The following is a 22,261-nucleotide window of genomic DNA, read 5'->3' as shown; positions in this document are numbered from 1 at the left end:
GTTACCTGTTGTAGAGCAGTACTACCCAGTGTACTCTAGTTTGTTACAAGAGAAGCCTGTGTTAGAATGCAAATGGACAACCTTTTTTTTTTTTTTGAGATCTTGGTTATGGAGGGATGACAGCTGACTCAAAATGTTGACTTGGTGATACAGTTTACGTTATGGCATATGCCCCTTATTTTATCACAAACAACTGTCGCTTGGTTATACCAATCTCAAGAGTATTTTAACGAATATTGATTGTGTCTAACAATTCCAGGAAACATTCTTCTCTGTATTTAGTATGTGTGATATCAGAATGCATCTTAAGATTGTTGTCAGAATGTAGGTTCATGATACATTTTAGGTGTTAAATGAATCATGAACTGGCATATGCCCTGAAAACATTCTAAAATAAGCAGGGTGTGATGGGGTGTACTGTAGTCGCTGGCAGTCTCTAGTGGCTGAGAAGGAAGGATGATCACTTAAGTTTAGGCGTTCAAGACCAGCCTGGGAAACATAGCGTGAGACTCTGTCTCAAAAAAAAAAAAAATTTTCATTGTGGTTTTATACACATATATTTGGCGTTTCAACCATTTTTTTTAACCATTTTTAAAGGGTACAGTTCAGTGCTATTAATTACATTTATAATGATGGAGTAATCATCCCCACTAATCATTTCCAGAAGTATTCATTGTCTTGTATAGAAACTGTACTCTGAGGGGGAGGGATTGCATTGGGAGTTATACCTGATGTAAATGACGAGTTGATAGGTGCTGACGAGTTGATGGGTGCAGCACGCCAACATGGCACAAGAATACATATGTAACAAACCTGCACGTTATGCACATGTACCCTAGAACTTAAAGTATAATAATAATTAAAAAAAAAAAAAAAACTGTACTCTGAGATGGACTCTCGCTCAGTTGCCCAGGCTGGAGTGCAGTGGCACAGTCTCGGCTCACTGCAAGCTCTGCCTCCTGGGTTCATGCCATTCTCCTGCCTCAGCCTACCAAGTAGCTGGGACTGTAGGCGCCCGCTACCATGCCTGGCTAATTTTTTGTATGTTTAGTGGCGGGGTTTCACCGTGTTAGCCAGGATGGTCTCAATCTCCTGACTTTGTGATCTGCCCGCCTCGACCTCCCAAAGTGCTGGGATTACAGGCATGAGCCACTGCGCCCAAGACTCTTGGCGCACAAGAGTCACAGGTTCCAGGGATCAGGATGTGGACATCTTTGGGAGCCATTATTCTGCCCACCACACCTAAAATTTAGGAAATTAAGAAAAAAGGAACAATCACCAATAACCTATAACTTATTTTTTCTTCCGGTCTTTACCAAAAGAATCAGTGGCTAGGTACCATGGCTCATGTCTCTAATTCCAGCACTTTGGGAGGCCGAGTCAGGAGGATCACTTGAACCTGGGAGTTTGAGACCAGCCCAGACAAACATAACAAGACCGTGTCTCTACCAAAGAACAAATTAGCTGGGTGTGGTGGCTTGCACCTGTAGTCCCAGGTGCTTGGGAGGCTGAGTAGGCAGGATCACATGAGCCAAGGAAGTCGAGGCTACAGTGATCCAGGTTTGTGCCACTGTAGACCAGCCTGAGTGACAGAGTGAGCAAGACCTTTTCTCCAAAAAAAAAAAAAAAAAAATTAATAATAATTAATGAGTTTCTTTTTTCTTTTCTTTTTTTTTTCCTTTTTTTTTGAGACACAGTTTCACTCTTGTTGCCCAGGCTGGAGTTTAATAGCGTGATCTTGGCTCACTGGAACCTCCACCTCCTGGGTTCAAGTGATTCTCCTGCCTCAGCCTCCCGAGTAGCTGGAATTACTGGCATGCGCTACCACACCTGGCTAATTTTGTATTTTTAGTAGAGGCAGGATTTCTCCATGTTGGTTAGGCTGGTCTCAAACTCCCGACCTCAGGTGATCCAGCAGCCTCAGCCTCCCAAAGTTCTGGGATTATAGGAATGAGCCACCACGCCTGGCCTTTTTTTTTTTTTTTTTTTTTTTTTAAAGAGACAGGTTCTTGCTGTGTCACTCAGGCTGGAGTACAATGGCAGAATCATAGCTCACTGCAGTCTTGACCTCCTGGGCTCAAGCGATCCTCCTGCCTCAGCCTTTTCAGTAGCTGGGATTATAAGCCTAAGCCACCTCATCTGGCTGTGTGAGAGTTATAATGTGAGCTCCATGTGGTACAATTTTGCATCCCACCTTTTTATGTAATATATTGCAAGCAAATCTTCATAAAATGTGCTGCTATTACACGTTAGATATGAGTATCGCTTCTGTGATTTTTTTCCATATTCATTTATTGCAAAGAAAATGTTCCTGGTAGGAGGCAGGCATTGCTGTGGCAGTGCTCTGGCATTGCTTGGGCAGTGTGGGCTGTCAAAAGCCAATGTATCGGGCTGGATGCAGTGGCTTGTGCCTATAATCCTGTAATCCCAGTACTTTGGGAGGCCCAGGCAGGAGGATTGCTTGAACCCAGGAGTTTGAGACTAGCCTGGGTAACGTAGATGCTGTCTCTGCAAAAAAAAAAAAAAAAAACCAAAAAAAAAAAACCTGGGTGTGCTGATGCATACTTTTGATTCTAGCTACTTGGGAGGCTGAGGCAGGAGTATCGCATGAACCCAGGAGTTTGAGGCTATAGTGAGCTATGATAGCGCCACTGCATTCCAGCCTGGACAACAGAATGAGACCCTGTCTAAAAAAATTTTTAAAAAGTCCAGAGTTTAGTGGGAGGAAGGAGTTAGGCTGGAGTTAGTCTGCTGTAGAGAGGTGGTCTGTTCAAGTGCCCTTAGAGCTCAGAGTGGCTGCATGTCCATCAGAACCACCACTAGCTCCTCTGATAGCATTCAGGACTCTGCAGATTAGTAGATTAATTACCTCAGTGATGCCAAGAAGTGTTCTTCTTTTTTTTTTTTCTTTCTTTTTCGAGATGGAGTCTTGCTCTGTCACCTAGGCTGGAGTACAGCGGCGTGATCTCAGCTCACTCCAACCTCTGCGTCCCGGGTTCAAGCTATTCTCCTGCCTCAGCCTCCCAAGTAGCTGGAATTACAGGCACCCACCACCGCACCCGGCTAATTTTGTATTTTTAGTAGAGATGGAGTTTCACTATGTTGGCCAGGCTGGTCTCGAACTCCTGACCCCGTGATCCGCCCGCCTTGGGCTCCCAAAGTGTTGGGATTACAGGCTTGAACCACCGCACCTGGCCAGAAGTGTTCTTTTATGGGGGCCACTTTTCCTGTAAATAGCCTAATCCAGTACACTGTTTTTCCCCTCAAAAGGAAATTGGCTTTACTGTTTGGTTCTCTGATCATAAATATACATTTTATTCTTTAGAGCACAAGTACACAAGACAGGATTGAGAAAGGAGAGATTCAAATTGTGACTTCAGATTCAAAGGCAATTAAAGGAATTAAACGATAATATTTTGTACTGTTTAATTGTTTTATAATAAAGAAAATCTGGGTAAAACTTATAGGAAAATACAAATGATCAGAAGGGACTCAAGAAGTAGGAAATATAGCTGGGCATGGTGGCAGGTGCCTGTAATCCCAGCTACTTGGGAGGCTGAGGCAGGAGAATCGCTTAAACCCGAGAAGTGGAGGTTGCAGTGAGCCGAAATCGTGCCATTGCACTCTAGCCTGGGCGACAAGAGCGAGACTCCTTCTCAAAAAAACAAACCAATAAACAAAAAAAGAAGTGGAAATATACATAGATCAAAGAAAGTATAAACAATTCCGGGCACAGTGGCTCATGCCTGTAATACCATCACTTTGGGAGGCTTATGTGGGCGGATCACTTGAGGTCAGGTGTTTGAGACCAGCCTGGCCAACATGGTGAAACCCCATCTCTGCTAAAAATACAAAAATAAGCTGGGGCGGGGGGGGGAGGTGGTGGCGTGCACCTGTAGTCCCAGCTACTCAGGAAGCCAAGGCTCCAGAATTGCTTGAACCTTGGAGGCAGAGGATGCGGTGAGCCACCACATGGCGCCACCACATTCAGTCTGGGTGACAGAGTATGACTCCATCTCAAAAAAAAAAAAAAGAAAAGAAAATATAAACAGACCTTGTACAGCCTTCCAAAAGTAGGACCAAGTATTAGTATCTCAGCTTTTGTTTGCTTCCTTTGTTTTTAATTTTTTTGTTTTTAAGAGGCGAAGGTTTGCTGTGTTTCCCAGGCTGGTCTCGAACTCCCGGGCTCAAAGAAACAACCTGGCTCTGCCTTGCAAGTAGCTGGGACTATAGGCATACATTACTGTGCCTGGCGTTTGTTTGCTTCCTTTGTAACTCTTAAATTTCATTGCAATTACAGTTTGCAGTTATTTTATTCATCAGTTTACTGGCTAAATTTTTGTGTTTCCCTGGTAGACTGAAGGGTTCTTGAGGGCAGGAACTGTGTCTCTTTTGGTCTTGACTGTTTCTTAAATAGTCACTGAGCAAATATTTGTTGAATAATGCATCAGCAGATGACTGAATTTAACTGCGAAAGCAGTTGTTTTTTTGTAGTTCTGAGGGGTGGCCCTTGTAGGTGAGTCTTTGGTAAGCAGTGTTGAGGGAGGGTCTTCTCAGTTCCGGAAACTACAGGAAGCTGCACGATGGAGGAGTAGGAACCAGTGGAAGGCACACCTGTGTTAGAATGAGGGCACCAACAGGGTTTCATGGAGCTTTGTGTTTTGAATAATGTCTGTTTGGTTTTTATGTGTAGTGAACGATGCTACACTCTGGGCAGACTTTGCCTAAGTTTCATAAATATTTAATTGGCTTTTTCAGGAGAATAAAGGCAGCCCCGTTGATGACTGAAAATGACAAAGCATCCACCTAACAGACGAGGAATCAGCTTTGAAGTGGGAGCCCAGTTGGAAGCCCGGGACCGTTTAAAAAACTGGTACTTTTACATTTTTCTGTTAATTAAAGCCCTTCAGTAAAGGATTTTTGCCAGCACTGATAGAGTGGTAGCTTAGGCTTTTTTTGTGGTGTTTTTCTACTCCCTGACTCTTGGAAGATGCGAGGAAACTTCAGTCTTTTCTCTTTGATGTAGGGATCCTGGTGTCAGGGTGACTGTCCTGTAATCTCCTGTTCGTATTTGTTTCCCCCTTTTGCCTGTTCATCTGAAAGAGTTCTGGGAAAAAGAAGCATGAATGGCCACAGGGAAGGGAAGGGTTAATAGTGGCAGCTCTCTTGCTCTTGGCTGCCTGTCTGAAAAAAGAGGAGAGATAGATCAGGGATGGAATAGTGAAGAAAAAGGGGTTTGATTGGAGCAGCTCATGTGTTGTGAACACCCCATCCTGTTTTCTGGGCATGATGACTGTATGTTGAAATAGAGTCATCACATAAGGGCATACTGTCAGGGTGATTAGGTTCAGAAGCTGAGGCGTTATAGTCCCAACTGTGTCATTGACTTGTGACCTCTGGCTGGTAATTAGCTGCTTTGTGCGTTGGCTTATCTATAAATGTGGGTATTGGTAATATTGACCTCATAGGGTTATTCTGAGAATCAAATGATGGAATATTTAGGGAAAGACCTTATAGTCTGTGAAGTGATTGTTGTGGTTGAGGGCATCCTAGAATTTGGTCATTTGTTGGTGCTCAATGTGAGGGGTGTTTTCAGAACCTACACCTCTCTAAGGGGTTTTTTTTTTTTTTTAAACAGAGTCTCGCTCTGTCACCAGACAGATATTGGCTCACTGCAACCTCTGCCTCTCAGGTTCAAGCATTTCTCATGCCTATGCCTGCCGAGTAGCTGGTATTGCAGATGTGTGCCATCATGCCTTGCTGGTTCCTTTTTTGAGTTAAAGAAGGAAGAGTTTAACCCTTTTTGAGATTCTTTCAAAATAGATTGACCAGCTCTTCAGGTGTAGGAAGATAAGACAGGAGAAGAGAGGAATGGAAGCAGTTGGTGCAGAAAACTGTCTTTGCTATTAGAATTAGGTACACTTGGCCGGGCATGGTGGCTCACGCCTGTAATCTCAGCACTTTGGGAGGCTGAGGTGGGCGAATCATGAGGTCAGGAGTTCAAGACCAGCCTGGCCAACATAGTGAAACCCTGTCTTTACTAAAAATATAAAAATTAGCTGGGCATGATGGCGCACGCATGTAGTCCTAGCTACTTGGGAGGCTGAAGCAGGAGAATCACTTGAACCTGGGAGGTGGAGGCTGCAGTGCACCAAGATCACGCCACTGCACTCTAGCCTAGGTGACTGAGCGAGACTCCATCTCGAAAAAAAGAAAAAATAATTTTTTTTATTATTGAAAGTGTAGTTAGGTACACTTTCAACACAGTTGTTTTTGGGCTATTTTTTTTTTTGTTCGACACAAGAGTCTTGCTCTTTCATTCAGGCTGGAGTGCAGTGGTGTGATCTCGGCTCACTGCAGCCTTCGCCTCCTGGGTTCAAGCAATTCTCCTGCCTCAGCTTCCTGAGTAGCTGAGATTATAGGCACGCACCACGACGCCCGGCCAATTTTTTGTATTTTTAGTAAAGACAGGGTTTCACTATATTGGCCAGACTGGTCTCCAACTCCTGACCTCAGATGATTTGCCCACCTTGGCCTCCCAAAGTGCTGGGATTACAGATGTGAGCCACCAAGCCTGGCCTGTTTTTGGGCTGTTTGTATTATCTATAATTAGTTCCTTTTTTGGTTTTAGTATATATATGTGTGTGTGTGTATATTATATACTGTGTGTATGTATATATTATGTAAGTAGTATCATATAGCTTGCTTTTTTTCCTGTGTCTTTGTTTTTTTATATTCAGTATATTTTTGTGATTTACCCATACTTAACTCCGCACTCACCCCCCTGACCCCTGAGATAGGGTCTTACTCTATTGCTCAAGCTGGAGTGTAATGGCACAATCATAGTTCACTGTGGCCTCCAACTCCTGGGCTCAAGTGATCCTCCTGCCTTAGCCCTCCATGTAGCTGGGACTACATCTTAACTTCTGTATAGAGTTTTATTGTATGAATATACCACAGTTTGTTTAGTCCCTTACTAATGGGCATTTGTTTATTTGTTTGTTTGTTTATTTATTTATTTATGATGGAATCTAGCTCTGTCACCCAGGCTGGAGTGTGGTGGCACAGTCTTGGCTCATTGCAACATCCACCTCCTGGGTTCAAGCAATTCTCCTGCCTCAGCCTCCCGAGTAGCTGAGATTACAGGTGCCCACCACCTTGCCTGGCTAATTTATGTATTTTTAGTAGAGACGGGGTTTCACCATGTTAGCCAGACTGGTCTCAAATTTGTGACCTCAGGTGATCCACCCACCTTGGCCTCCCAAAGTGCTGGGATTACAGGAGTGAGCCACTGCTCCTGGACCGTTTACTTATTTTTTATTTTTATTGTATTTTTTTTTAATTTTAAATGGATGCTTAAATTCCAGTTTTTCACCTGAGACACAGTGCTGCTGTGAATGTCTCTTTGTGCACATACACAGACTTTTACTTAAGCAGTGGCTTTTGACTACAACCTACAGTAAGAAATATATTTTAAATCCAGTTTGGTACTCACCCATATGTACATAAAAAATTATTTTTATTTTGGTTTTATTATTATTTTTTTTAAACGGTGTTGAGACAGCATCTCACTTTGTTGCCCAGGCTGTAGTGCAGAGGTGTGATCTTCGCTCACTGCAACCTCCGCTTCCCAGGTTCAAGTGATTCTTGCGCCTCAGCCTCCTGAGTATGTGGGATTACAGGTGTGCGCCACCATGCCTATTTTTTTTTTAAATTTTTAGTAGAGCCAGGGTTTCACCATGTTGGCCAAGGCTGGTCTTGAACTCCTGACCTCAGGCGATCTGCCCAACTTGGCCTCCCAAAGTGCTGGGACCACAGGCCAGAGCCATTGCGCCTGGCCTATTTTTATTTTTTGAGACAAGGTCTCACTCTGTTGCTCAGGTTGGAGTGCGGTGGTGGGAACACAGCTCATTGCAGCTTTGACCTCCCTTGGCTTAAGCAGTCCTCCTGCTTCAACTGGGACCACAGGCATGTGCCACCATGCCTGATTAATTTTTAAATTTTTAGTAGAGATGAGGTCTCACTATGTTGCCAAGACTAGTCTCGAATTCCTGGTGATCTCTTTGGCCTCCCAAAATACTGGGGTTACAGGCATGAGTCACCATACCTGACCTATATACATTTAACTGAAATACAAATTTTATGAAGTAGTATTTAACCTTAATACATGCATTATACTCTGGTATTTTTTTCTGTTCTTTTTTTTTTGTTTGGGACAGAGTCTTGCTCTGTTGCCCAGTCTGGAGTGCAGTGGCTCACTGCACTCACTCACGATCTCAGCTCACTGCAACGTCTGCCTCCCAGGTTCAAGCAATTCTGCCTCAGCCTCCCCAGTAACTGGGATTACAGACGCCTGCCACCATACCAGCTAATTTTTGTATTTTTAGTAGAGATGGGGTTTCACTGTGTTGGCCAGGCTGGTCTTGAACTCCTGACCTTGTGATCTACCCCCCACTTGGCCCCCCAAAGTGCTGGGATTACAAGCATGAGCCACCATGCCTAGCCTTTTTTTTTTTTTTTTTTTTTTTTTTTTTTTTTTTTTTTGATATAGTGTCTCACTCTGTTGCCTAGGCTGGAGTTTAGTGGTGCAGTTACAACTCATTGCAGCCTTGACTTCCAGGCTCAGGTGATCCTCTCACTTAGCCTTCTGAACAGATGGGACTACCAGCACATACCATCATGCTAGGCTAATTTTTTGTATCTTTAGCAGAGATGAGGTTTCACTATGTTGGCCAAGCTGGTCTTGAATTCCTGACCTCAAGTGTTCCACCTGCCTTGGCTTCCCAAAGTGCTGGGATTACAAGCGTGAGTCACCATGCCTGGCGCATATTTAGGGTTTTAATCCACCTGGAATTCATTTTATGTATGGTATGAACTTGTATCTAATTATTATTTTTTAATTCAGTGAATAACCAGTTGCCCCAATATCATGTTTAGAATAGTCCATCCTTTCCCCACTGATCTGCAATATCACTTGTAATTTATTAAGCTTCATATATACATAGGCCTGTTCTCAGCTCTTTAGTCTATTACACTGATTTATGTTTACTCCTGTGCTTATAATAACACATTATTTAATTGATATTGCTTTAACATCACTCTTGATATCTGGTAAGACAGGTTTTATTTTATTTGTTGTATTCTTAGACCTTTACCCTTTAATATGAATTTTTGTAGTATTGTTGAGTTTCTTGAAGTGTTTTTGGAGTTTTGAAATACATTGTATTTAAGTGGTATCTTGATAAAAAGTTTTCATTCATGAAAATGTATCTTTATAGTTATTCATGTTTTACTTTATGAACTTTAGTGATGTTTTGTAACTGCCATAAAGATTTTGCATATTATCTGTTAGATTTATTCCTAAGTATTGTCTAGTTTTTGTTGCTTTTATGAATGGATCTTTCTTTTTTTTTTTTTTGAGATGGAGTCTTGCTCTGTTGCCCAGGCTGAAGTGCAGTAAAGCGATTTGGGCTCACTGCAACCTCCGCCTCCCAAATTCAAGCAGTTCTCCCTGCCTCAGCCTCCCGAGTAGCTGGGATTACAGACACCTGCCACCACGCCTGGCTAATTTTTGTATGTTTTAGTAGAGACGGGGTTTCGCCATTTTGGCCAGGCTGGTCGTGAACTCCCGACCTCAGATGATCTGCTCACCTCAGCCTCCCAAAGTGCTGGGATAACAGGCGTGAGCCACTGCACCCGGCTGGATCTTTTTGTATTATGTTTTTTCTCTTTGGTTATTGCTGGCCTGAAGGAATATTGTTGTTAATTCAGTGTTGAATTCAGTGTGTGGATTTTATACAGTTCGAAAACAAAAACAGAGTGCTTAAAAAAGATTTATGACATTAATGAGATTGTTGGAAGTTTGAACATTGATTGGTTATTTGATATTAAAGAATCATTGTTAACATTTTAGAATTGGAAATGATATTGTAATTTTGTGTTTTAAGAGTTCTTGTTTCTTAGAGATTATATACCTACATTTATGAATAAAATGATATGTTGTGATTTGCTTCAAGATAATATGAAGATTCTGGATTATATAGGCAGTAGGAAGGAAAAGGAGATAATATGAAGGGGGAAAAGGGTGGGAAGATAGAGGAAGCAAAAGCAGCCAAACGGCCATGTGTAATGGGTACATGAGTCTTTATCGTTATTGAGTCTTGTATCTGGTCTTAAACAGAAACCTTTCTCCATTTTCATGTTCATCTTAATGGTTCTTTTGGATTTTCTACATAGACCATCATGTATCTGCAAACAACTATTTTGCCTCTTCCTTTCTAATCCTCTGCTTCTCATTTCTTTTCCTTCCTTCCTTACTTTTTTTCTTTCCTTCCCATTTTCCCTTCTGTGTTCATTGACCAGGATCGTAGCAGCAAGATGTTAAATGGTCGTGATGATAGCAGCTTTCCATAGTTTGTTGTTTGACTTTAACGGGAACACATCCGAGATTTCACCATTAAGTATGATGTTTATCATAGGATCATGGTAGATGTGTTTAATCAGATTAAAGAAGTTTCTGCCTAATCCTTGTTTGCTGGAAGTGGTTTTTTTTTTTTTCAGCCTGAGTAATGTTGAATTTAATGCTTTCGAGCATCTAATTAATTGACCATGCCTATTTTCTCCTTTAATCTTTATTATTATTATTATTATTATTATTTTTGAGGTGGGGCCTCACCCTGTCGCCCAGGCTGGAATGCAGTGGCGCATCTCAGCTCACTGCAAGCTCTGCCTCCCGGGTTCATGGCGTTCTCCTGCCATTCTCTTGCCTCAGCCTCCTGAGTAGCTGGGACTACAGGCACCTGCCACCACGCCCAGCTAATTTTTTCTATTTTTAGTAGAGATGGGATTTCACCATGTTAGCCAGGATGGTCTCGGTCTCCTGACCTCATCATCCACCTGCCTTGGCCTCTCAAAGTGCTGGGACCATAGGCATGAGCTACCGTGCCCGGCCTAATCTTTATTTTTAAAAATTTTGCTTCCCCTTTATTAGTATGGTATATGACATTAACAGGTTTTGTAATGTTGAACAATTCTTTCTTGTGTTCCTGGAAAAGCCTTTTAGGTCATTTATATAATAAATTATTAGATTTAGTTTACTAATCTTATTTGGGATTTTGATATCCATGTTCATTATACTTTTGGTTTTTGATCTCTTCTTGTGTAGTCTGTATTCAGTTTTAGTGTAGTATTATTATACTAGTCTTAGAAAATGAGGAGGGTAGTTTTTTCCATTATTTTCTGGAACACTTTCTTTTTTTCTTTTCTTTTTTTTTTTTTTGATACGGAGTCTTGCTCCGTTGCCCAGGCTGGAGTGCAGTGGCACAATCTTGGCTCACTGTAACTTCTGTCTCCCGGGTTCAAGGGATTCTCCTGCCTCAGCCTCCCAAGTTGCTGGGACTACAAGGGCCTGCTACCATGCCTGGCTAATTTTTATATTTTTAGTAGAGACGAGGTTTTACCATATTGGCCAGGCTGGTCTCGAACTCCTGACCTCAGGTAATCCGCCTGCCTCAGCCTCCCAAAGTGCTGGGATTACCAGTGTGAGCCAGTGCACCTGGCCCAATTTTTTTTTTTTCTTAACCATGTCTTTACTGGAAAAGAGGAAAACATTATGGACATCTTGTACAAATTTCTAGGAACAAATTTTAAACTTAACATTTGGCCAGATGTGGTGGCTCACACCTGGAATCCCAGCATTTTGGGAGGCCAAGGCTGGTGAATCACCTGAGGTCAGGAGTTCGAGACCATCCTGGCCAAAATGGTGAAACCCTGTCTCTACTAAAAGTACAAAAATCAGTCAGGCATGGTGGTGTGTGCCTGTAGTCCCAGCTACTTGGGAGGCTGAGGCAGGAGAATCGTTTGAACCTGGGAGGTGGAGGTTGCAGTGAGCTGAGATTGTGCCACTACACTCCAGCCTGGGTGACAGAGCAAAACTTTGTCTCAAAAAAATAAAAAAAGATAATCTAGCTGGGCATGGTGACTCATGCCTGTAATCCCAGCACTTAGGGAGGCTGAAGTGGGAGGATTGCTTGAGTCAAGGATTTCAAGACCAGCCTGGACAATATAATGAGACCCTGTCTGGAAAAAAAAAAAAAAAAATTCTGGGCATAGTGGCACATGCCTGTAGTCCCAGCTACTTGGGAGACAGAGGCAGGAAGACTGCTTGAGCTCAGTAGTTTGAGGTTGTAGTGAGCTGCAATTGAGCTGATAGCTGCAGGTGGCAGTCAGATGCCTAGGCAGATAGGGACAGTTCCCTAGTGAAACCTGACTGTCAAACCAAGGACAGTTTGTTTGTTTATTTTTTGAGATGGACTTTTGCTCTTGTCGCCTAGGCTGGAATGCAGTGGCGTGATCTCGGCTCACTGCAACTTCCGCCTCCTGAGTTCAAGTGATTCTCCTGCCTCAGCCTCCCAAGTAGCTGGGACTACAGGCAGGTCCACCACACCCAGCTAATTTTTGTATTTCTAGTAGAGACGGGGTTTCACTATATTGGCCAGGCTGGTCTCAAACTCATGACCTCAGGTGATCTGCCCACCTCGGCCTCCCAAAGTGCTGGGATTATAGGCATGAGCCACTGTGCCTGGTCTCCAAGGATAGTTTAAAGCCTGAAAGCCAAGCTACAAGTCCCGAGTAAATCCATGTACTGGATTGAGAACCTCTCTTCCCATTTGGCAAGGTTTCCTCTGATTGATCCCCACCCTTCACCTATTTTACATGTACTTACCCTTCCCTGATTGGTTTTTTACAGTGTCATCTCCACCTTTGAGTGATGCCTTTGTTTTAGCCTTTTTGGCATACTCACAAACCAATCAGCATGCATTCCCCATTCCGAGCCCATAAAAGCCCTGCCACACTGAGAGGGAGACTACCCATCTTCAGGTGGGTGAGTACCCTCACGTGGGTGCTCTTATGAGCCTCATTTTAGCAGTAAGAAAAAGGAGACTCAGAGAGGTGAAGTTATTTGCCCAAGGTCACACAGTGGTAGGACTAGGGTTTGAATCAAAGTAGACTGGGTTCATAGCATTTTTGTAATAACCAAATTTTTCCTGAGTGTCTGAATGTTCCTGACTCCTAAATTAAAAAACAAAACAAAACACTGGAAAACACATTCTGATAATGTTCACCTGATTTCCTAATCTAGAGTACTGGACATTGTTTGGTAAAATCTTTGACTTTGAATGCTTTGCCAAAAATAATGGAGAGTTTGTTTTATTATCTCTAGACTGAAAGTGGTTATCTTTTCACCCTGATAAGTGATTTGTTTACATTATAGTAGGTAGTATTGCTGCAAGGTAGAGCCATATTTTTTTATGTGTGTCTGTGTCTCTGTATGTGTATGTGTGTATTTTCAGTCCATCGAAATGAAATGTGTGGGAATTAGGGTCCACTTTTTTTTTTGAGACAGTGTCTTATTCTGTCGCCAGGCTGGAGTGCAGTGGCGTGATCTTGGCTCACTGCAACCTCCGCCTCCAGGGTTCAAGTGATTCTTCTGCCTCAACCTCCCGAGTAGCTGAGACTACAGGTGCACGCCACCACTCCCAGCTAATTTTTGTATTTTTGGTAGACATGGGGTTTCACCATGTTGGCCAGGATGGTCTCGATCTCTTGACCTCATGATCTGCCCGCTTTGGCCTCTCAAAGTGCTGGGATTACAGGCGTGAGCCACTGCGTTGGCCTAGGGCCCACTTTTTAATTACTTATTTCCGTGTGACTTTTTGCTTCTGAATCCTTGAATTGTTTGTTCTTATTTTTGGGCCCTAAAGTAACTAAGTCCCAGCTTTTTTTTTTTTTTTTTTTTTTTTTGAGATGGAGTTTTGCTTTTGTTGCCTAGGTTGGAGTGCAATGGCACAATCTTGGTTCACTGCAACCTCCACCTCCCTGGTACAAGCAATTCTTCTGTCTCAGCCTCCCAAGTAGGTCGGATTACACGCATGCGCCACTACGTCCAGCTCATTTTTTTTGTGTTTAGTAGGGATAGGATTTCATCATGTTAGGTTAGTTGCGAACTCCTGACCTCAGGTGATCCACCCGCCTCGGCCTCCCAAAGTGCTGGGATTACAGGCACGTGCCACTGTGCCCAGCCCAGTCCCTGCTTTTTAATTAAAAAAATTTTCTAACATAATGAAAAATTGAGAGAACATTATACCTTCCCCCTGTATTCACTAATTGTTAACCCATTTGCTTTATATACTTATTTAACTTAGCAATAATTATATAATATCTAATATCCAGAGATATTCAGATGTTCCAAAAATGTCCCTTATAGTGTTTTTCCAGACAAGATCCACATTACTTTTTTATTTTTATGTCTCTTTAGTTGCTTTGATTCTGTGATAATCTTTCTCCCTTCCCACTTTTTTCCCCTTCACAACATTGTTTATTTATTTATTTATTTATTTATTTATTTATTTATTTATTTATTTTTTTGAGACGGAGTCTTGCTCTGTCGCCCAGGCCGGAGTGCAGTGGTGCAATCTCGGCTCACTGCAAGCTCTGCCTCCCGGGTTCATGTCATTCTCCTGCCTCAGCCTCCTGAGTAGCTGGGACTACAGGCGCCCGCCACCGCGCCCGGCTAATTTTTTCTATTTTTTGTAGAGACGGGGTTTCACCATGGTCTCGATCTCCTGACCTTGTGATCCGCCCGCCTCGGCCTCCCAAAGTGCTGGGATTACAGGCGTGAGCCACCGCGCCCGGCCTGTTTATTTAATTTTTAAGAGTTCTGAACAGTTGTTGTTTAGAATGTCCCACATTCTGGTTTGGTCACATTGTTTTATCATGGTGAGTTTAACTTGTTTCTTGTATTCTCTTCTATTTCCTGTAAACTGGAAATGAGGTCTAGACTTCAGATTAAACATTTTTTTTGCAGAGTGTTTCAGTGGTAATGCCGTGTGTTTCATATTGCATCACATCGGGGGACACATAAAGCTAGGTCGTCCCACTGTTCCGTGTATCACTTGGATAAGGTAATGACTTCCATCTCTCACCATTATAAAGGTGTATTTTTTCCTTGTGCAAGTAGTAGATAATCTGTGGGGATTCTGTGGGGATACTGTGGTATGTGTCAGTATCCTATTATCCCCCCACACCATTCACCTAATGATTTAGCATCCATTGATGATCTCTGCCTGAATCCATTATTACACTGGAGATGGAAAAATGGTAATTTTCTAGTTTTGTCATTCTGTTATATTAGCTGATGTTCTTCTGTAAGAAGAACTTTCATTTTTATTCTTTTAAAGTGCACTTAGGGATAAGATTATTCAGTGTGGTGGTGTAGTCACTTCCATTCATTATTAGTGTTATTTTTTGTGCTAAAATTATCCTAAATTTGGCCAGTGGAGGCTGTTTAAACTAGCTCCTTTGTTCTTTTGACACATTCCTGCTAGTCCCTTAGCATTTTCTTGTTTTCTGGCACTATTAGAAACCCCAAATTTACCTTCTATTTTTCCTATTCCAGACCCTGGATGCAGCCGGTTCTCCAAGGCTTGGTTTCTTTAATTAGGAAAGGGTATTTAGAAATTGACCTCTGAGCTGGGCATGGTGGCTCATGCCTGTAATCCCAGCACTTTGGGAGGCCCAGGTGGGTGGATCACAAGATTAGGAGTTCCAGACCAGCCTGACCAACACAGTGAAACCCTGTCTCTACGAAAAATACAAAAATTAGCCACGTGTGGTGTCACGCACTTGTAGTCTCAGCTACTCAGGAGGCTGAGGCAGGAGAATTGCTTGAGCCTGGGAGGCGGAGGTTGCAATGAGCCGAGATAGTGCCATTGCACTCCAGCCTGTGTGTGAGCCAAGATCATGCCGTTGCACTCCAGCCTGGGTGACAGAGACTCTGTCTCAAAAAAAAAAAAAAAGAAAAAAAAAGAAATTGACCTCTGAAGTTGAGGCTGCAGTTAGCTATGATCACACCACTGCTTGGGTGATAAGAGCAAGACTCTCTATCTCCAAATAAATAAAATAAATAAATAAAATAAAACATTGGTTTTAAAAAAAAGGAATTTAGCTCTGGGCACTGGGTGTGTTTACTGCTGCTAGGATGTCATTGTCTTAAAACGACTTTTTAGTAGATGGAGGTAAGAGATCTATTTTTTGAAAAATTGTGAGTTCACTTTGATGTTTCCAATTTATTTATTTATTTTTTTGAGATAGTCTTGCTCTGTCGCCCAGGCTGGAGTGCAGTGGTACAATCTCGGCTCACTGCAACCTCCACCTCCTGAGTTCAAGTGATTCTCCTGCCTCAGCCTCCCAAGTAGCTGGGACTACAGGCACATGCCACCATCCCTGGCCAATTTTGTATTTTTAGTAGAGATGGGGTTTCCACCCTCTTGGCCAGGCTGGTCTCGAACTCCTGACCTCAAGTGATCTGCCTGCCTTGGCCTCCCAAAGTGCTGGGATTACAGGCGTGAACTGCTGCGCCTGGCCTATAATGTTAAATTTAAGTTGGAAATATCAGGCCTGGGTAACAGAGTGAGACACTGTCTCAAAAATAAATAAATAGGCCACGCATAGTAGCTCACGCCTGTAATCCCAGCACTTTGGGAGACCAAGGAGGGTGGATCACCTGAGGTCAGGAGTTTGAGACCAAACTGGCCGACATGATGAAACCCTGTCTCCACTAAAAATACAAAAATTAGCCGGGTGTGGTGGCAGGTGCCTGTAATCCCAGCTGCTTGGGAGGCTGAGGCAGGGAAATCGCTTGAATCAAAGGAGGCAGAGGATGCAGTGAGCTGATCCAGCCTGGGCGACAGAGGGAGACTCCGACCCTCGTCCCCCGAAAAATAATAAGTAGTAAATAAATAGATGAAACAAAAATAACTAACAAACAGAATATGCATAGTGTAACTATGCTAAATGAAACTCAAAATATGGCCAGGCGTGGTGACTCATGCCTATAATCCGGGCACTTTGAGAGGCTGAGGTGGGCAGATCACTTGAGGTCAGGAGTTGGAGACCAGCCTGGCCGTTATGGCGAAACCATGTCTCTACTTAAAATACAAAAAATTAGCTAGACATGGTGGCATGTGCCTGTAATTCTTGTTTTCTTTTTCTTTTTTTGAGACGGAGTCTTGCTGTGTTGCCCAGGCTGGAGTGTAGTGTGAGCGATCTCAGCTCACTGCAACCTCCACCTTCCTGGTTCAAGCAATTCTCCTGCTTCAGCCTCCTGAGTAGCTGGGACTACAGGTGCATGCCACCACGCCTGGCTAATTTTTTGTATTTTTAGTAGAGTCAGGGTTTCACTGTGTTAGCCAGGGTGGTCTCGATCTCTTGACCTCGTGATCTGCCCGCCTTGGCCTCCCAAAGTGCTGGGATTACAGGCGTGAGCCACTGCGCCTGGCCCAGAAATCTTTGTTCCTAATCATACTTTAACCTATTTGCCTTATTCTGTGTTACATGTGAAATAGTTTTAAAGTTACAATATTAATATTACTGTTAACAAGTACACTGAGTGAAGTTTAAGGTTTTTGTGACTTTTGAAAAATGTGTGGTGTTTTTTTTTTGTTTTTTTTTTTTGAGGCGGTGTCTTGCTCTGTCGCCCAGGCTGGGGGGCAGTGGTGCGATTCTGGCTCACTGCAAGCTCCGCCTCAGCCTCCCGAGCAGCTGGGACTACAGGCGCCCGCCATTAAGCCTGGCTAATTTGTTTTTTTTTTTTTTTTTTTTTTTTGAGACGGAGTCTCGCTCTGTCGCCCAGTCTGGAGTGCAGTGGCTGGGTCTCAGCTCACTGCAAGCTCCGCCTCCCGGGTTCACGCCATTCTCCCGCCTCAGCCTCCCGAGTAGCTGGGACTACAGGTGCCCGCCACCTCGCCTGGCTAGTTTTTTGTATTTTTTAGTAGAGACGGGGTTTCCCCGGGTTAGCCAGGATGGTCTCGATCTCCTGACCTTGTGATCCGCCCGTCTCGGCCTCCCAAAGTGCTGGGATTACAGGCTTGAGCCACCGCGCCCGGCCTTTTTTTGTATTTTTATTAGAGACGAGGTTTCACCATGTTAGCCAGGATGATCTACTTCTCCTGACCTTGTGATCCGCCGGCCTTGGCCTCCCAAAGTGCTGGGATTACAGGTGTGAGCCACTGCGCCTGGTGAAAAATGTACATCTTACTCAGGATAAATTATATTTGATTTATGTCACATACTTTTTTTTTTTTTTTTTTTTTTTTTTAGTTTTTTTTTTTTGAGACAGAGTTTCGTTCTTGTCCTCCAGGCTGGAGTGCAATGGTGCGATCTCTGGTCACTGCAACCTCTGCCTCTAGGGTTCAAGTGATTCTCCAGCCTCAGCCTCCCATGTAGCTGGGAATACAGGTGCCTGCCACCACGCCCAGCTAATTTTATTTTGTATTTTTAGTAGAGATGGGATTTCACTATATTGGCCAGGCTGGTTTTGAACTCCTGACCTCATGATCCGACCTCCTCAGCCTCCCAAAGTACTGGAATTATAGGCGTGAGCCACTACGCCCGGCCGATTTATGTCGTAAACTTAATCCAAAATTAAATGAGTTTTTTTTTTTTCTTTGAGATGGAGTCTTGCTCTGTTGCCCAGGCTGGAGTGCAGTGGTGCAATCTTGGCTCACTGCAACCTCTGCCTCCCGGGTTCTAGCGATTCTCCTGTCTCAGCCTTGTAAGTAGCTGGGATTACAGGCGCGTGCCACCATGCCCAGCTAATTTTTTGTATTTTTAGTAGAGACGAGATTTCACCATGTTGTTCAGGCTGGTCTCGAACTCCTGACCTGCCCTCCTCAGCCTCCCAAAGTGATCTGCCCTCCTCAGCCTCCCAAAGTGCTGGGATTACAGCCATGAGCCACTGTGCCTGGCCATGAGTGTTTTTTTTTTTTTAAATCTGTTATATGAACTAACAGTTCTTTAAAAAAACAACAACAACAACAAAAACTCCTGCAGTCTAATTTTATTTCTGCATTTATTTATTTATTTATTTATTTATTTATTTATTTATTTAAGATGGAGTCTCATTCTGTCACCCAGGCTGGAGTGCAATGGTGGATCTCGGCTCACTGCAACCTCTGCCTCCTGGGTTCAAGAGAGTCTCTTGCCTCAGCCTCCCAAATAGCAGGGATTATGGACCCCCACCACTATGCCTAGCTAATTTTTGTATTTTTAGTAAAGACAGGGTTTCAGTAGGTTGGCCAGGCTAGTCTTGAACTCCTGACCTCAGGTGATCCACCCACCTCGTCCTCCCAAAGTACTGGGATTACAGGAGTGAGCCACCGTACCCGGCCTATTTTGCATTTAAATTATTTTTGGGGCCAGGCATGGTGGCCCACACCTATAATCCCAGCACTTTGGAAGGGCAGGGTGGGCATATTGCTTTGAACTCAGGAGTTCAACAACAACGTGGGGCAACATGGCAAAACACTGTCTCTACAAAAAATACAAAAGTTAGCTGGGTGTTGGTAGCTCCTGGCTGTAGTCCCAGCTATTCAGGAGACAGGCTGGAGAATCGTTTGAGCCCGGGAAGCGGAGGTTGCAGTGAGCCTAGATCATGTCACTGCATTGCATCCTGGGTGACAGAGTGAAACCCTGTCTCAAAAAAATTTAAAAAATAAAATTATTTTTGGCTAGGCGTTGTGGCTTATGCCTGTAATCCTAGCATGTTTAGAGGCTGAAGTAGGCAGATCACTTGAGCCCAGGAGTTCAAGATGAGCCTGGGCAACATGACAAAACTCCATCTCTACAAAAAATATAAAAATTATATTTTTATAATTAAAGTGTACATTTAATTATAATTAAATTACAGGCGTGGTGGCTCACACCTGTAATCCCAGCACTTTGGGAGGCCATGGTGGGCAGATCACTTGAGTTCTGGAGTTCGAGACCAGCCTGGCCAACATGGTGAAACTTCGTCTCTACTAAAATTACAAAAAAATTAGCCAGGCACGATGCCGCACACCTGTAATCCTAGCTACTCAGGAGGTTGAGGTGAGAAGCTTGCTTGAACCCAGGAGGTGGAGGTTGCAGTGAGCCGAAATTAAGGCACTGCACTTTAGCCTGGGTGACAGAGCAAGACTCTGTCTCAAAAAACAAAACAAACAAAAAATTAGCCAAGGTGGGAGGATTGCTTGAGCCTTAGAGGTTGAGGCTGCATCGAGCCGTGATCCTCCTACTTCAGCCTCCTGAGTAGCTGGGACTACAGGCATGTGCTACCACCCCTGGCCAAGTTTTGTATTTTTTTGTAGAAATGAGGTTTTGCCATGTTGCCCAGGCTGGTCTTAAACTTCTGGGCTCAAGCAGTGTACCCGCCTCGTCCTCCCAAAGTGCTGGGATTACAGGCGCGTGGCCTAGCATTTTTGAGACAGAGTTTTGCTCTGTCACCTAGGCTGGAGTACAGTGGTGCGATCATAACTATAGCCTTGAACTCTTGGGCTCAAGTGATCCTCCCACCTCAGCCTCCTGAGTAGGCTGGGACTACAGGTGCATGCCACTGCACCTGGCTCATTTTCGTATTTGTTATAGAGACTGAGTCTCGCTGTGTTGCTCAGGCTGGTCTCAAACTCTGGGCTCAGTGATATTCCCACCTTGGGCTCCCAAAGTGTTGGGATTACAGGCATAAGCCACTGCACTTGGCCTATATTCTAATTTTTAATCTACCACTTTGGGGTGAACTTTCAGCATATCCGTTTTCTTCTGTAATCCTGCCTTCCCTGTTCTTGTTTTGCTTTGTTTTGAGGCAGTCCTGCTCTGTTGCCCAGGCTGGAGAGCAGTGGCAGTATCTCAGTTCACTGCAGTCTCCTGGGTTCCAGCGATTCTCCTGCCTCAGTCTCCCGTGTAGCTGGGATTACAGGCATGCACCACTACACCCAGCTAATTTTTGTATTTTTAGTAGAGACATGGTTTCACCATGTTGGACAGACTGGTCTCGAGCTCCTGACCTCAGGTGATCTGCCTGCCCTGGCCTCCCAATGTGCTGGGGTTACAGGCGTGAGCCACTGTGCCCAGCCCTGCCTTCCCTGTTTACTTCCTGGGTTTTATAGATGAACTAAAACCTGAGAAGCTGCAGTTTCCTAGTAGTGATGCTTGGTGGATAGAATAGAATCTGCTTGCTCTGCTGCCTTCGCCTTCTTCCTGTCATCTGTCAGGCATGTGCCATCTGTTCCAAGCAGTAGGCTGGCCTTCCCTGTTCTTGCTCCAAACACAATGAAAAAGCTCCTTCTGTCTGTTGCTTTCCTGACACTCTGGTACCTTTCCACTACTGTGTTTCTATTTAAGTTGATCGTAGTTTACTTTCATGTCTTGTACAGAGGATTTAAAAATTTGAGTTTCATAATGTCCTTAAATCATTTTTTGTTTCTTTTTCATTAGGATTATTTGTACTGATCACATCTGAGTTTCTGGTTCATACCTCTTTACTTCTTACACCATCTGTGTGTGTGTGTGTGTGTGTGTGTGTGTGTGTGTGTGTGTGTGTGTGTGTGTTTTGAGACGGAGTCTCGTTCGGTCCCTCAGGCTGGAGTGCAGTGGCGCGATCTTGGCTCACTGCAAGTTCTGCCTCCCAGGTTCACGCCATTCTCCTGCCTCAGCCTCCCGAGTAGCTGCGACTACAGGTGGCTGCCACCACGCCCGGCTAATTTTTTGTATTTTTTAGTAGAGATGGGGTTTTCCTGTGTTAGTCAGGATAGTCTCGATCTCCTGACCTCGTGATCCACCCGCCTTGGCCTCCCAGAGTGTTGGGATTACAGGCGTAAGCCACTGCGCCCGGCCGGAATAAGTACTTTCAAGTGGTAGAGAGTGCCTCTGTGTGTGTATGTGTTTTGCTTTTTTAATATACAACGTGAACAGAGGAGATCTCTCTGACAGTGAGACATTTAAATAGAGTCCTAATGTAAGTGAGGAAGTGAGTCATGTTAGTATCCAGGGGAGAGAGGGTTGCAGACAGAGGCAGCCAAGGCACAAGCCCTGGCGTAGGAGCAAGCAGGGCATTTAAGCAATAATGGGTAGGAACATGTGGCTGGGAGGGTAGAGAGTGAGAGACCAGAGGTAGGAGGTGAGCCCAGAAAGGTCAGCAGGGGCCAGATTGGCCATAATAAGGAGTTTGAACTTTATTCTAAATGTGATAGTAAGTCATTGAAAGGTCTTAAACAGGGAATCAATGTTATCTGATTTCAGGTATTAAAAGTGGCTGTGGGCCAGGTGCAGTGGCTCACGCCTGTAATCCCAGCAGTTTGGGAGGCCAAGGTGGGTGGATCACTTGAGGCCAGGAGTTTGAGACCAGCCTGGCCAACATGTACTAAAAATACAAAAAATTAGCCTGGCG

At 43.9% G+C, this 22,261-nt stretch overlaps 1 protein-coding gene across 2 annotated transcripts in view; it reads left to right on the top strand.

Moving 5' to 3' along the window:
* Window positions 1–4,766: 4,766 nt before the first annotated feature.
* The window catches only part of LOC119621460 (protein NDRG3-like), a 118,135-nt gene continuing 100,640 nt past the window's right edge, over window positions 4,767–22,261 (top strand). For both annotated transcript variants that reach the window (XM_073008482.1, XM_073008475.1), the window contains exon 1: window positions 4,767–4,873. The gene's annotated coding sequence lies outside the window, so the exon portion shown is untranslated. The remainder of the gene's footprint in view (window positions 4,874–22,261) is intronic.

The sequence above is a fragment of the Chlorocebus sabaeus genome, chromosome 2, assembly GCF_047675955.1.
Source record: "Chlorocebus sabaeus isolate Y175 chromosome 2, mChlSab1.0.hap1, whole genome shotgun sequence".
In the NCBI taxonomy this organism is placed as follows: domain Eukaryota; kingdom Metazoa; phylum Chordata; class Mammalia; order Primates; family Cercopithecidae; genus Chlorocebus; species Chlorocebus sabaeus.
The sequence above is the reverse complement of the archived record's forward strand: the minus strand, read 5'-3'. Positions and strand labels throughout refer to the sequence as shown.